Below are 16,167 nucleotides of genomic sequence, written 5' to 3'. Positions count from 1 at the left end.
TTGGGTGGGGTGAGGTTGAGGACAGTGGAACCCCCTACAAGTGGCATCCAGGGCATGTGCCATAGCTGCCATACGCTAGCTATGCCTATGGGTGCTGTTCTGAGCTCTTACTGATCTTTTGGTCACTATCTATATTTGCACTATGGTTTACCATTCGCAGAGCAGTACACTTGCTGAGCATTCCTATCACCAATTGAAAACAGCATCGACACCAGGTGGCAATGCAACTAGGTGGAACAAATGTTTGTCTATGGTTCTCCTTGGCATCGTTAAAGGATATATTAAAATGGTTATGGATAAATATGTCTAACAGAGATAGGTTCTGGGGGAGGTTTAGTGTAGGTCACTTCACAAACAGAGTTACACTTCACAAAAGACATCTCATTGAAAATGCAAGAGCTTTTCTGAAGCTAGTTGTTGAGGCTCTGGTTAACTTTGCAGAGGCAATAAAGAATGCTGATCTACTGTGTATGGGAATAAAGTCCAGGCTCAGAGATACTGATAAGATCTTTTAAAGATGGGGTTTGGAGCCCTGTAAGATGGTTTTTACAAGCAGAGAGAGGAAGAAAACAAACAGTTGATTTCTCTTTTGGGGAGGGAAAAACTGACATGAGCCAAACAAATGAGTTCAAAATCTTCATCAGAGAGAAAGGTGTAGAAGTAAAATAGGACAAATAAAGAATCCAGCAATGCCCTGATGAAAGAGGGAGGCACTGCAGACGTGGCACCTTTCACCTGGCCATCTGTATGTGAGGCAGCTCAGGATATATGTTATTATGTTAAACCTGCTACATTAATGAAATTGTTGTTGAATGATGATGTATAAGTAAAATCAAATCGGATAAAGGCTGTGAGGTTGGTTGGAATGCTGAACATCCCATTAGTCCAATTTAACTGGCTATATTGGATAATGAAGGGAATGCAATTAGTCACTGGTAAGCAAAGACAAAACATCAGGTTTTAGGAGAGAGTTTGTGGTGAGGCCAGGCTGCCCTTGTCAGAATGCATTTAGGCCTGCATTTTCACATAATCTTGCCAAGAAACACCAAAATATTCTAACGCTATAGAGATAGAAAGAGAAGAGTTTGTAAAAGATTTTGTGATAATCAAAGTAGAGCTAAAAATGTCAATGTAACAAAACTAAATAATTTCAGGAAGTATTTGCTTAATATTTCCTCTTTTGGGTTAATGTCAATTTTTTTTCTCTTGAGTACTTGAAGATTTGAAAGATGTATACAAACAGGCTTTTTCCACTGAGGTTAGGTGAGATAACAGCTAGAGGAAATGGGTGGAGGATGAAAAGAGAAAAGTTTAAAGGGAATATTAGGGAGAACTTCTTTACACAGAGAAAGGTAGGAGTGTAGAATGAGATTCTAGCTGAATTGGTAAGTTCAGGCTCAATTTTGACATGGGAGTAGAATTTGGACGGGTACGTGGACAAGAGGGGAATGGAGGGATAAGATCTGGGTGCAAGTCAGTGGGACGAGGCAGAAAAATAGTTTGGCATAGACTAGAAGAGCCAAGGGGCCTGCTTCTGTGCTGTACAGTTCTATGATTCTAATTCAGTTTTGTGAAGTGTTGTGGCTTGTTTCTTGGAGTGTATTTACTGTTTAAAATTGAAGCTGGTATTGTGTGTATCTAGCCCCCACATGTGTATATGTATTTGTCCCTAAAACCTTGAAGTGTTCTTAATCAGATCTAATTCTTTTGTAAGGAAATTAGTTCAGATCACAATAGGTAAGCAAATCACCAGAGAGATAAGATTTCTATTAATCTGTTTTCAGGATTGTTAATTCTGCTTTTGTCTTCAAGTTCTGCAATCTTTGTTTCAGTCAAGTCTTCAGATCATCTGTGTTTTAAAACTCTTCCTCAGTCTCATCTCATGAGGTCAAGTTCAATACTAATCTTTCTCATTCGAATACTGCAACATCCTCTGTCACTCCCGTCTGAAACTCATCCCAATCCATCAAAATTGTTTCAAAGGTGGGAAAAAACATCAGAAGTGGAAAGCAATGTTACAATTTGTGCCTTGCATCTTTGCATTAAACTGGAAATTTGTGATGAGTGAATACACTATATTTACCTGTAAGGCAGCACTGATAACTGACCTGCAAGAACCTACTACAGTAAATCATATCCAGAATTCAAGCGACTGGCAACCCCAAGCAACTGGCAAAAAAATTGAGGAAAATGATTTAAAAAATTAAATAAATAAGAATAAATGAAAATGTAAATAAAAGTTAAAATTAAAGTTTAAAATAGTAAAAGTACATGTTCTCTGAAGCAATACACAACCCTTGGTGAAGATGGGATCAAATTTCAGCTGGCAGAGTGCCCTGGTTGTGCCCCACCTGCAGCAGTTGTTTGAATAAAGTTTCAATAAAGTTGTGTTTAAATAAAGTGATGGCACCCAGGATGAAGAACGGTTGATGCTGCTTGCTGCTGGGGTGACTCTCCCAAAGTGTCTCCCTATCCCAGCCTAGTAAGGGGCTTTATTAGTATATTAATATGTGTATATTAGTAAGGCTTTATCTGTAAACCTGGGGGAAGGGGGGTTTATTATGACGGCAGCATGATTAGTGCAGCAATTAAAGCAATATTGTTACACTGACAGTGACCGGGGATTGAATATAAATTTAAATGTTGTAAAATATATCACTCATGTTTAGTTTATTGTTATATGTGTTACTTATTATCTGTATTTTGAATGAATAAATAAAGTTTAAAAAAAAACCCTATCTACCTGTGATGCTACTTTCAGGGAATTATGTATAAGAATTCCCAGATCCCTTTGTTCTTCTGCACTACTCAGTGCCCTACCATCCTGGTTTGTCCTTCCAATATGCAACACCTCACATTTTTCTGTATTAAATTCCATCTTCCATTCTCTGGCCCATTTTTCCAATTGGTCCAGATCCCTCTGCAAGCTTTGAAAGCCTTCTTTTTTAAAAAAAATATTTTTCACACTATGAACCATATTAACCAAAATACACACAAACATTTCCCTCTTGAATATACACAGTGTCATTTTCTCCCCTTTCCCCCCTCCCTTCCCTCCCTCCTTCCCACCCCTTCCCTACCCACTAAACATTCAACACATATATATTACAATAAACCCATTAAACAATGTCATCACACAATGAAAATAAACAAGTAAATTGTATCATCTACTTTTACACACTGGGTCAGTTCATTTCGTCTTCTCATTCGATCATTTTAGGGGGTGGAGGTCCACGGTAGGCCCTTTCTGTTGAGTTCCATGTATGGTTCCCAAATTTGTTCAAATACTGTGACTTTATTTTTTAAAATATATGTTATTTTTTCCAATGGATCACATTTATTCATTTCCATGTACCATTGCTGTACTCTCAGGCTCTCTTCTGATTTCCAAGTTGACATTATACATTTTTTTGCTATAGCTAAGGCTATCATAATAAATCTTTTTTGTGCTTCATCCAAACTGAGGCCTAGATCTTTACTTCTTATATTACTTAGAAGAAAGATCTCTGGATTTTTTGGTATGTTGCTTTTTGTGATTTTATTTAATACCTGATTTAGATCTTCCCAAAACTTTTCCACTTTCTCACGTGCCCAAATTGCATGTACTGTTGTTCCCGATTCACCTATCTGATAATGTAGGGTCCCATTTATTAAATTTTGGGGCGTGGTGTTTAGCCTGTATAACCATTTATATTGTATCATACGTAACCTCGTGATTATTGTATTTCTCATAGTTCTGGAGCATAGCTTTTCCCATTTTTCATTTTTTATCTTTATGTTTAGATCTTGTTCCCACTTTTCTTGGGTTTACAGCTTGTTTCCTCATTCTCTTTCTCTTGCAGCCTGATGTACATGTTTGTTATAAATCTTTTAATTATCATTGTGTCTGTAATCACATATTCAAAGCTGCTTCCTTCTGGTAACCTCAGTCTGCTTCCCAATTTGTCCTTCAAGTAGGTATTCAGTTGGTGGTATGCAAACATTGTACTGTGAGTTATACCATATTTGTACTTCATTTGATCAAAAGATAATAAATTATTTCCCAAAAAACAATTTTCTATTCTTTTGATCCCTTTTCTCTCCCATTCTCTAAAGGAAAGGTTATCTATTGTGAAAGGGATTAGTTGATTTTGCATCAATAATAATTTTGGTAGTTGGTAATTTGTTTTTTTCCTTTCTACGTGAATCTTCTTCCAAATGTTGAGCAGATGGTGCCGTACTGGTGAACTTCTATGTTGCACCAGCTTTTCATCCCACTTATAAAGTATATGTTCTGGTACCTTCTCCCCTATTTTATCTAGCTCTAACCTGGTCCAATCTGGTTTTTCCCTTGTTTGATAAAAATCTGATAGATATCTTAATTGTGCTGCTCTATAATAATTCTTAAAGTTTGGTAGCTGTAAGCCCCCTTGTTTGTACCATTCCATTAATTTATCTAGCGCTATCCTCAGTTTCCCCCCTTTCCATAAGAATATCCTTATTATTTTCTTTAGCTCATTGAAGAATTTCTCTGTTAAGGAAATTGGTAACAATTGAAATAGGTATTGTATCCTTGGGAAGATATTCATTTTAATGCAATTTACCCTTCCTATCAGTGTTAGTGGTAAATCTTTCCATTGTTCTAAGTCATCTTGTAATTTCTTCATTAATGGCTGATAATTTAATTTGTATAGATGGCCTAGATTATTATCTAGTCTAATACTTAGGTATCGGATTGCTTGTGTTTGCCATTTAAATGGTGATTCTTTCTTAAACTTTGTGAAATCCGCATTATTTATTGGCATTGCTTCACTTTTATTTGCGTTGATCTTGTACCCTGATACTTCTCCATATTCCTTCAATTTCTTATGTAATTCTTTTATTGATAATTCTGGTTCTGTTAAGTACACTATGACGTCATCTGCAAATAGACTGATTTTATGTTCCTTCTCTTTTATTTTTATCCCTTTTATTTTATTTTCTGTTCTTTTCAGTTCTGCCAAGGGTTCTATAGCTAAAGCAGACAGTGAGGGAGATAGTGGACATCCCTGCATAGGTGACCTGCTTAATTTAAATTGGTTCGATATATATCCATTTACTGTCACCTTCGCTTATATAATGCTTTAATCCAATTAATATATTTCTCTGGTAGTACTTTGAATAAATAATTATATTCTACCCTGTCAAAAACTTTCTCTGTGTCTAAAGCAACCGCCACTGTTGGCGTCTTATTTCCTTGTACTGCATGGATTAAGTTAATGAACTTACAGATATTGTCCATTGTTCATCTTTTCTTAATAAATCAAATTTGATCTAGTTTTACTATTTTTGGTACACAGTCAGCCAATTTGTTTGTTAATAGTTTTGCTATTATCTTATAATCTGTGTTAAGTAGAGATATTGGTCTATACGATGCTGGTGTTAGTGGACCTTTCCCCGTCTTTGGTATTACTGTAATTATTGCTGTTTTACACGAGTCTGGCATGTTTTGTGTTTCTTCAATCTGGTTCATTACTTCCAAGAGAGGAGGAATTAATAAGTCTTTAAATGTTTTATAGAATTCTATTGGGAGTCTGTCCTCTCCAGGTGTTTTATTGTTTGGTAGCTTTTTTAATATATCCTGTATTTCCTCTATTTCAAATAGTTTTATCAATTTGTTTTGCTCCTCTTCTTGCAATTTCAGTAGTTCAATTTTAGCTAGAAACTCATCTATTTTGTCTTCTTTCCCTTCGTTCTCAGTTCAGTATAATTGCTCGTAGAATTCCTTGATCTCTGTTGGGTTATATGTAATTTGTTTGTCCTTTTTCCTTGATGCCAATACCGTTCTTTTAGCTTGTTCTGTTTTAAGCTGCCAAGCTAGTATTTTGTGCATTTTTTCTCCTAGCTCATAATACTTCTGCTTTGTCTTCATTATGTTCTTCTCCACCTTATATGTTTGTAGAGTTTCGTATTTTATTTTTTTGTCCGTCAATTCTCTTCTTTTTCTTGTATCTTCCCTTGTTGCTAGTTCTTTTTCTGTACTTACTATTTCCCTTTCCAGCTGTTCTATTTCCCGATTGTAGTCCTTCTTCATCTTAGTTACATAACTTATTATCTGCCCTCTGATGAACGCTTTCATTGCATCCCATAATATAAACTTATCTTTCACTGATTCCGTATTTATTTCAAAGTACATTTTAATTTGTCTTTCAGTGAGTTCTCTAAAATCATGTCTTTTTAAGTAGCATGGAGTTTAATCTCCATCTATACGTTCTTGGTGGGATGTCCTCCAGCTCTATTGCTAATAACAGGGGTGAGTGATCCGATAACAATCTAGCTTTATATTCCATTTTCCTTACGCTCCCTTGGATATGGGCTGATAACAGGAACAGGTCAATTCTTGAGTATGTTTTATATCTACTCAAATAATATGAGTATTCCTTTTCCTTTGGGTGTTGTCTCCTCCATATATCCATAATTTGCGTTTCCTGCATTGATTTAACCATAAATTTGGCTACTTTGTTCTTTCTGCTAGTCTTTTGTCCAGTTTTATCCAACATTGGGTCCAAATTAAGGTTAAAGTCCCCTCCTATCAATATATTCCCCTGTTTATCTACAATCTTCAAAAAGATATCTTGCATAAACTTTTGATCTTCTTCATTAGGTGCATATATATTGAGCAAATTCCAAAATTCTGAATATATCTGATGCTTTTTCATTACATACCTCCCTGCTGGATCTATTATTTCCTCTTCTATTTTGATTGGGACATTTTTATTGATTAATATATTGACACCTCTGGCTTTTGAGTTATATGATGCAGCCGTTAAATGCCCTACCCATTCTCTCCTTAATTTATTGTCTTCCACTTCAGTTAGATGCGTTTCCTGCATGAATGCTATATCATTTTTTTCTTTTTTCAGTAAATTTAATAGCCTCTTCCTTTTGATTTGCTTATGTATTCCATTAATATTTATAGTCACTAAGCTAGGAGGGGTTGTGTGCACAGAAGAGGGGGTCAGGAAGCTCCAGTGTGATTTAATAAATTGAGGGACTGGGCAGATACATGGCAAATGCACTACAATGTGGATAAATGTGAGGTTATCCACTTTGGTAATACAAACCGGAGGGCAGATTACTATTTGAATGGCAATAGATTAAGAGATGGGGAAGTGCAGAGAGACCTATGGGTACTTGTACACCAGTCTCTGAAGGCGAGCATGCAGGTACAGCAGGCGGTTAAAAAGGCAAATGGTATGTTGGCATTCATATCAAAAGGGTTTGAGTATAGGAACAAGGATACCTTACTGCAGCTGTACAGGGCCTTGGTAAGACCCCACCTGGAGTATTGTGTGCAGTTTTAGTCACCTTATCTAAGGAAGGATGTTCTTGCAATGGAGGGAGTGCAGAGGCGATTTACCAGGCTGATACCTGGAATGGCAAGAATGACTTATGAGGAAAGATTGCGCAAATTGGGATTGTACTCACTGGAGTTTAGAAGATTGAGAGGGGATCTCATAGAGACCTATAAAATTCTGGCAGGACTGGACAGAATGGATGCAGATGGGATGTTTCCAATGATGGGAAAATCCAGAACCCGGGGCCATGGTTTGAGGATAATAGGCAAACCATTTAGGACCGAGATGGGGAGGAATTTCTATACCCAGAGGGTGGTGAATCTGTGGAATTCATTCCCACAGAGGGCAGTAGAGGCAGGTTCATTAAATATATTTAAGAGGGAATTAAATATATTTCTTCAGTATAAGGGTATTAAAGGTTATGGAGAGAAGGCGGAGACAGGGTACTGAACTTTAAGATCAGCCATGATCTCGTTAAATGGCAGAGCAGGCTCGAAGGGTTGAATGACCTACTCCTGCTCCTATCTTCTATGTTTCTATAGTTCAGCATGGCCATTTAATACTTTGTTTACATCTCATTTCCTCTTCCTCACCACCACCATTTCCATTTCTCAGTTTTCTTTTTTTTGAACACACTATATGACAATACTTCTAAAACATAAAATATTTCAACCATTCCCACGTCTAAAATTCTCTTAACCTCAAGTGTCCCCACCTCTCTGAGTCACCCCTTGTCCCTTGCTGGGCAACCACAACTCCCCTCTCCATTCGGACTGTGAACCCGTTTGCAAGTGTCAACTGATTTTGCAGTGACTGTTATTCTCTCCCACCCAACCCTCCAGAAAAGACTTTTATCTTCCCATTACAACAAAGCACCCCCTCATTTCTTCTCTTTTTCTTTTATTTATTTATTATTATTATTTTTTAACCTCTTTTTCCCCCCTTCTCCCTTACTTCCCTTTTCTTCCCTCCTTTAGTTCTTACTTATACATTATTTTTACTTCTTTATATGTAGTTTATCGTCATTCTTTGTTCTTGTTAGATCTCTTCATCTCTCTTTCTGTCTTGTGGGTGTTCTGCAAATTCTCGTGCTTTCTCTGGATCCGAGAACAGTCTGTTTTGCTGCCCCAGGATAACTATTTTAAGCACCGCTGGATATCTTAACATAAATTTATAGCCTTTCTTCCATAGGATCGATTTTGCTGCATTAAACTCCTTCCTCTTCTTCAGGAGCTCAAAACTTATGTCTGGGTAGTAAAACATTTTTTGACCCTTGTATTCCAGTAGTTTTTTGTCTTCTCTCATTTTCTTCATTGCCTTCTCCAATATATTTTCTCTTGTCGTGTATCTCAGGAATTTTACTAAAACGGATCTTGGTTTTTGTTGTGACTGTGGTTTCGGGGCTAATGTTCTGTGTGCCCTTTCTATTTCCATTCCTTCCTGCATTTTTGGCATTCCCAGGACCTTTGGGGTCCATTCTTTTATAAATTATTTCATTTCTTTGCCTTCTTCATCTTCCTTAAGGCCCACTATCTTTATTTTGTTTTGCCTACTATAGTTTTCCATAATATCCATCTTCTGAGCTAACAACTCCTGTGTTTCTTTAACTTTTTTATCACTTTCTTCCAATTTTCTTTTTAAGTCATTCACTTCCATATCTACTGCCATTACACGTTCTTCCACATTTTCTAATCTTTTCCCTACATCTGTTATGACCAGCTCTATTCTACTCAATTTTTCTTCGGTACTTTTCATTTCACTAAATTCTAGTGTCAGCCATTCTCTTAATGCTTTCATATGTTCTTGAATTTTTAAAAAATCTATGTACTGTCAATTCATTTTACCTCCTATTCCTCTGTGCAGAGCTTGGTTTTCTCCTTCTCCTTCTTCTGCGTCTGCTCTTAGGTTTGTGCGTCTGCTCTTGGGTTTGTGTCTTCTATTTCTCTTCCTTGTATCTGTGTCTCTTCTGACTTTCTTGTTGAGCTGCTTGTCTCAGTTTGTTGGGTATTTTTTTTTCCATGATGGCTTATTGTTCCACTTTGTCCTCTTCTTCTGGGTTGGTTATCTGTTGTGTCTCTAGTTTCCTTTTTTCATTCTCACCTCTCCCGTTTCAAATATTTATTCTATGTAGGTCTATCACGGTAGTTAGGTATTGCAAGAGTGGCTTGGGCAACCAGTAAATTCGCATATCCAGCATCCGCGATCCCCGTAGATGCCGGATAAAGGGGATTTTACTGTATCTGGCTGTAGGGTTCCAGAGTTGAAACATTGACTCTGTTTCTCTTTCTATAAATGCTGCTTGATCTGCTGAGGGTTTCCATTGTTGCTTTTGTTACAAGAACCTAAACACCAAAATTAGATTGAACAGGTATTACAGGCAACCAAATGAATGTAAAATATATGGTTTCCTTCCTAAAAGGAGACAAAATGACATGAAATATGCGTCCTGATCAGCACTGTATTGATTGGTCCACTCTTCCTTTCTCAGGAGATTTAATATTGACCCATATCTTGCTTGATGAAAATGGAGAAGATTACAACACATCGCTGAAGGTGATTGATAATACTTCCATTTATTTCACACAAATAGCACCTCTCAATCTCAATATTCCCACAATCTTGCAAATTCTACACTTTAATCATTAAACTTACTGTATGAAATAACATTGAGATGATTATCAAAATGGATTTAAGGTGTTACCTCACTTCTGTATGTATTTTTTTTACATAAAATGGTGCACAGACTACAGAGGGACATAGAGAATGCATGCAAAAATGGCAATGTTACAAAAGTCATGGTGGATTTCAATGTGCAGGTTGATTGGGGAAACCAGGTTGGTGCTGGATCCCAAGAGAAGCCTTCAGGGTGGTTTCTTAGAATGGCTTGTGGCTGAGCGGACCATAGAAATGGCAGATCAGGGTTGGATATTGTGTAATGAAGCAGTGGATAAGGGAGCTGAAGGTAAGGGAACTCTTTGGGGCCAGCAATCATAATATGAGAGAATTCTGCCTGCAGTTTGGGAGGGAGAAACTAAATCAGATGTGTCAGTGGAATAAAGGAGACTACAGAGGTATGAGAGGAAATGGCAAAAGTTAATTGGAAGGGCACACTAGCAGGGAGGATGACAGAGCCGCAATGGATGGAGTTTCTGCAAGAAATAAGGAAGGTACAAGACAGGTATATTCTAAAAAAATAATATATATTTCAATGGAAATTAAAGCCAAAGTAAAAGCAAAGGGCTTTCAAGGGTGTCAGAGAAGAGAGATGAGAGCAATTATGATCACCAGAGAAATGTTTGGTTCTAAATTTTGGCAGTGGAAATAAACAGGCAGAGAACTATTTGGATGGGAGAAAATTCAATCCTCGGAAGTGTAAAGGAAAACCTAAAAGTTAATGACCAGGTGGGATTGGTTGTGAAGAAAGTGAATGCATGTTACCATAATTTCAAGAGGAATTGTGTATAAAAGTAAAGAGATGTTGATCAGGCTCTATGGGGCACTGGTGAGACCTCACTTGGAGGTCTGTGTGCAGTTTTGGGCCCCCTATCTTAGAAAAGATATGATGTTGTTGTTGGAGAGGGTGAAGAGGAGATTCCTGGAATGCAATGGCTAACGTAAGAGGAACGTTTGGCAGCTCTTGGATTGTATTCATTGGAGTATAGAAGAATGAGTATAGAAGTGGGGATCTCAGAGAGACATTTTGAATTTTGAAAGGTTTTGACAGAGTGCATGTAGATGTTTCCCTTGGTGGGTGAATCAAGGACAAGTGGTCAAAGTCTTAAAATTAGAGTTATCCACTTAAAACAGAGATAAGGAAGAACTTCTTTAGTCAGAGGGTCATGGATCTGTGAAACTCATTGTCGCATTCAGCAGTGGAGGACAGATCATTGGGAGAATTTAAACAGGAAATTGATATGATAAGTATCTAATTAATAAAGGTATCAAGGGATATGGGGAAAAGACTGGAAATTGAATGAGGTATGACCATAGTTCTGTTTAGTGTAGAGTCATGGAACAGACTCAATTGGCCTAGTGGCCTGCTTCTGTTTCTTTATTTTGTGATCTTGTGAGATGGTGGGAAGCTGAAAGGTCAAAAGGTAGATAAGGCTCCAAAACCAGATGGAATGCATCCTTGGGTTCTGAAAGAAGTAGCTATAAAGATTGTGGAGGCAATTATAATGATCTTCTAAGAATCAATAGATTCTGGCCTGGTTCTGGAGGACTGGAAGATTATAAAGGTCACTCTGCTATTTAGAAAGGGAGGAAACAGAGCAGAAATTATAGCCTAACATTGGTGGTTAGGAAGTTGTTGGTGTCAATTGTCAAGGATGAGATTATGGAGTATCTGGAGGTTCTGAACAAGATTGAGCAAAGTAAGCATGTTATCCCGACAAAGCACATGCAGGATGCTGTACATTTTGGACTTTTTAAAGGCCTTTGACAAGGTGCTGCAAATTAGTCTGCTTAATAAGATGAGGACTCATGGAATTACAGGAAAGATAGAATGGGTGGAGCATTGGCTGATTGGAAGGAAACGGAGAGTGGGAATAAAGGGATCCTATTCTGGTTGGTTACTTTTTACCAGTGGTGTTCACCAGGGGTCAGTGTTGGGGGCCATTTCTTTTTACATTCTATGTTAATGATTTTGACTGCAGAATAACTGGCTTTGTGGCTAAGCTTGCAGATGCTATAAAGTTAGGCGAAGGGGCAATTAGTTGGGAGGAAAGCAAGAGGCAGCAGAGAGATAGATAGATTAGCAGAATGAGCAAAGAAGAAGCAAATAAAAACAAATGCACTTTGGTAGAAGGAAAAAAGGGCAGGTTGTTATTTGGATGTGGAGACGATTCAAAATTTGGAAGTGCAAAGGAACTTGGGAGTCCTCATCTAGGATATCCTAAAGGTTAACCTCCAATTGGCAAAAGCAATGTTGGCATTCCTATCTAGAGGAATAGGATACAAGAGCATGAATGTGATGAGGCTTTATCAGGCCCTAGTGAGACATTACTTTGGGTACAGGGAACAGTTTTAGGCTCCTAATTTAAGAAAGGATGAGCTGGCATTGGAGAGAGTTCAGAAAAGATTCACAAGAATGATTCTTGGAATGAAGGGATAATGAGCAATGTGATGTGTCTTGGTCTGTACTCCTTGGGGTACAGCACCAATGACCTGGGGGTGGGGAGGAGGGAACCTGATAGAGCATTTTGAATGTTGAAAGGCCTGGACAGAAGAGATGGGGCAAAGCTGTTTGCCATGGTAGGAGAGTCTAGGACAAGAGAGCACAACTTCAGCATTGAAGGGCGGCATTTAAAACAGAGATGTGGAGGAATTTTAGTGAGAGAGTGGGGAATCGTTGGAATTTGCAAACACAGGTGATTGAGGCAGGTTGATGGGTGTATTTAAGGCCGAGATTGATAGATATCTGAATAGCCACAGTATCAAAGGTTTTGGGGAGCAGGCAGAGGCGTGGGGTTGAGTGGGAGAATGGATCATTCATGACAGAATGACACGGCAGACTCGATGGGCTGAATAATTTTCTTCTGCTCCAATATCTTCTGGTCTTGCAAATATTAATTTTATTTCTTGCTATTTTCTGCATTTTTCTCTTCTTCTCATTTCTATTTCTCCTCATTATTCTAATTAAGGGCAGTCATTCCATTGATTTATCAATTCTTAAATTTTACTGATAATTTTCTATGAACTAAGATACCAAATTCCTCATTATGGTTTGATTTTCAGCATATTTTCAAAGAAAGATATTCTGAGCTAATGGTGCATAAAAAATACAAAGAAAATTAGTTGTCTCAGCCTGTTCCCCAACACAACATTTAGACTCTTTCTTTGCTTGAACAATCATTCATGCTAAGTTCATTGTGTATTCAGAGAAACATTTTATCTTGTATTTGATTCTTGCTCATATTTTTATATTTTTTTGAACTGTTGTACAACATGAGTTTGCTTCTGGTAGCATTGGGCTTTATTTATTTCAAGTTGCAAGGTCATTATTGGTCAATAATCTTTCCATTCTAATTCTATTGTCATAAAATCTCAGAGTTAAAGCATCATGAAGTTATGCAGCATGGAAATAGGATGTTCATCCCAACTTGTCCATTCTTTCTAAGGTGCCTTCCTGAACTAGTCACATTTCTTTGCATTTGGCCCATACCTCTCGATTAATGAATGTACCCATTCAAATAGCTTTTAAATATTACAATCATACGCACATCTACCACTCACTCTCTCAGGCAGTGCACAACGCCCCCTGTTTGAAAATCCTTCCCTACAGATCCCCTTCAAATATTTCCCCTCTCACCTTAAACCTATACCATTTAGTTTTATACTCCCCAACCTTGGATAAAAGACTGTGACTATCCACCTTGTATATCCACCTTATACCTCTATAAAGTCATGTGTAAATAACCTTTGCTCCAGGGAAAAAAATCCCTGCCTGTCCCAGTTTCTCCTTTGAACTAATCTTTCCAGTCACAGAAATATCCTTGTGTAGCTTTTATGCATCTTGTCTAGCTTAGCCATGTCCTTCCAATAGGATAGCAACAATAACTGCACACACTATTCCAAGTGTAGTCTCATTGTAGTCTTACACAGTTGTAACATTACATCCTAACTCTTGTACCCAATACCCCATCAAGCATGCCATATGTCTACTTCACCATCTTGTCTGCAGGTATTTCCACTTTCAGAGAACTATGTTCTTTTACCCCTAGATCTCTCTGTTCAACAACACTCCACCAGGCCTTATTATTCACTGTATATGTCCTGACCTGGTTTAACTTCCCAGAATGTATCACTTCACACTTGACTGAGTTAAATTGCAGACTTTCCCAATTGATATAAATCCTGTTAAACTCTTAGGCAGCTTTTTTCATTGTCCATCAGATTGGTGTCATCCACAAACTTACAAATCACCCCACCTATTTTCTCATCTAAATCATTAATATATATGACAAATAGCAGGGGGATGAGCACAGATCCCTGTGATACATCACTGTCACAAGCTTCCAATCTGAAAAACAACCCTCCACTACCACCAAGCCAGGTTTGTGTCCAACTAGCTAGCTCACCCTGGATCCCATTTGAGTCAAGCTTCAGGACCAGACTTCTATGCAGGACCTTGTTAAAGCCAACCAATTTCTCACTTTAGATTCCCATGCAGCCCTCTTCTGCCAGGGACCCAGCAATTTCTTCTCTTAACTCTTTCAACATCCTAGTTGGGACCTTGGTCAGGGATTTTCCCCACCTTCATGCACTAAAGGAATGCCAGCAGCTTCTTTTTTTGCAATGTTGATATGTTTCAGGACATCACTGTTCTCTTCCCTGAATTCTTCAGCTTCCATCCCCTTCTCCATAGTAACTACAGAGGATAAGAATAAACTTAAAACCTCACCTTTCTCCTGTGGTTCCACACATACATACATGACTGATCTTTAAGGGGATCTATTCTCTTCCTAATGACTCTTATTCTTCACTTTATCTGCCAAGGATAACTCAATTTTACCCTCTGATTTCCTTTTGAAGTGCACCCATATATTCTTTATACACTTCAAGGGATTTGCTTGAACTCAGATGTATAAACGTGACATGTGTCTCCTTTTTTTTTTCTGACAAGTGCCTTAAAATTATGTTATCAACTAGGGCTCCCTAATCCTGCCAGCCTTGCATTTCACTTGAGCAGTAACACATTGGCCCTGGATTCTCCCCACCTCACTTTAAAAACACTCTGATAGCAGTCTCCCTCAATTATTCTCTGCAAGTTCCTTTCTGTTACCATCAAAATGAGCCTTGCTCCAACTTAGGATATTAACTCATGGACCAGGTCTCTATTTTCCCATACCTATTTTAAAATGAGCAGATTTATAGTCATTGTATATGTAGAATTATAAAACTATGTGATACACAATCTGTATGAGCCCACTTCCAATGACAGTGTGTAAATCCTTAACTCCCAAGTGAGTTTGTATGGATTTACAAATATTTTTTACGACAGGGTATGTATGTTCCTTGTTGTACAAAAATACAGTTTAAAAATTATTTTCTTTTTAATGAAGCAGAAGTAAATTCTTCATGTAAAATACAAAATTTTATGGTTAGAGATCTGGTATACAACATTACATTCACAACAAGAAGCTATGTGCATTCATACCAATTATTTAAATAAACGAAACGATCAACAGGTTGATTAACTTTAATTGTTGAGACACAATGCATACTTACATGCTGTTCAGGAAATATAAAATGTGATGTTGGATTGTTGCATTTCATTGGGGTTATGTGAGTTTTAAATGTAAATTTTAAATTTAGACATACAACACAGTAACAAGCCCTTTCAGCCCATGAACCCATGCTGTCCATTTGTACCAAAATGACCCACAACCCCCGTTATGTTTTGAAGGGTGGGAGGGAACCAAAGCAGCCACCTGGAAAGCATACAATCTCTTTACAGATTTGAACCTAGGTCATTGGTGCTGTAACAGGGTTGCGCTAACCGTCACGCTAGCCATGCTGCCTCTGCCAGACGTTGTAATTGGTCTAGTGCCAAAAAATTAGTCTTAAGACCTTGATCAGCAATCTCAGGCCTCCAGGCTGAAACACTGGAATGCAGTTTGAGTAAATCCCATTTTCAATCCAGCCCTGAGGTGGACCTGGGTACATGCTGGTGCCCAGTACCATACTGGATGATAAGGAGAAGAGCAGCAAGCAGTGGTAAATTTGGTGATTGATGTCATTTCTTCTTCATCGGCACATGGTGAATTCTTCATTGTCTGGCTTCAAGTGGAGTTCCTCTGAGGTATTTTTCGAGTGGAGATTTGGTAAAAGATTCACTGTCACCTCCAAT

At 37.9% G+C, this 16,167-nt stretch overlaps 1 protein-coding gene across 1 annotated transcript in view; it reads right to left on the bottom strand.

Annotated features, from left to right (window-relative positions):
* The window catches only part of LOC138760449 (potassium channel subfamily K member 12-like), a 96,477-nt gene that overhangs the window by 58,352 nt on the left and 21,958 nt on the right, over positions 1–16,167 (bottom strand). The window lies entirely within an intron of this gene.

The sequence above is a fragment of the Narcine bancroftii genome, chromosome 4 (genome assembly GCF_036971445.1).
Source record: "Narcine bancroftii isolate sNarBan1 chromosome 4, sNarBan1.hap1, whole genome shotgun sequence".
In the NCBI taxonomy this organism is placed as follows: Eukaryota; Metazoa; Chordata; class Chondrichthyes; order Torpediniformes; family Narcinidae; genus Narcine; species Narcine bancroftii.
Note: the sequence above shows the minus strand (reverse complement) of the source record. Positions and strands in the feature narration are given on the sequence as shown.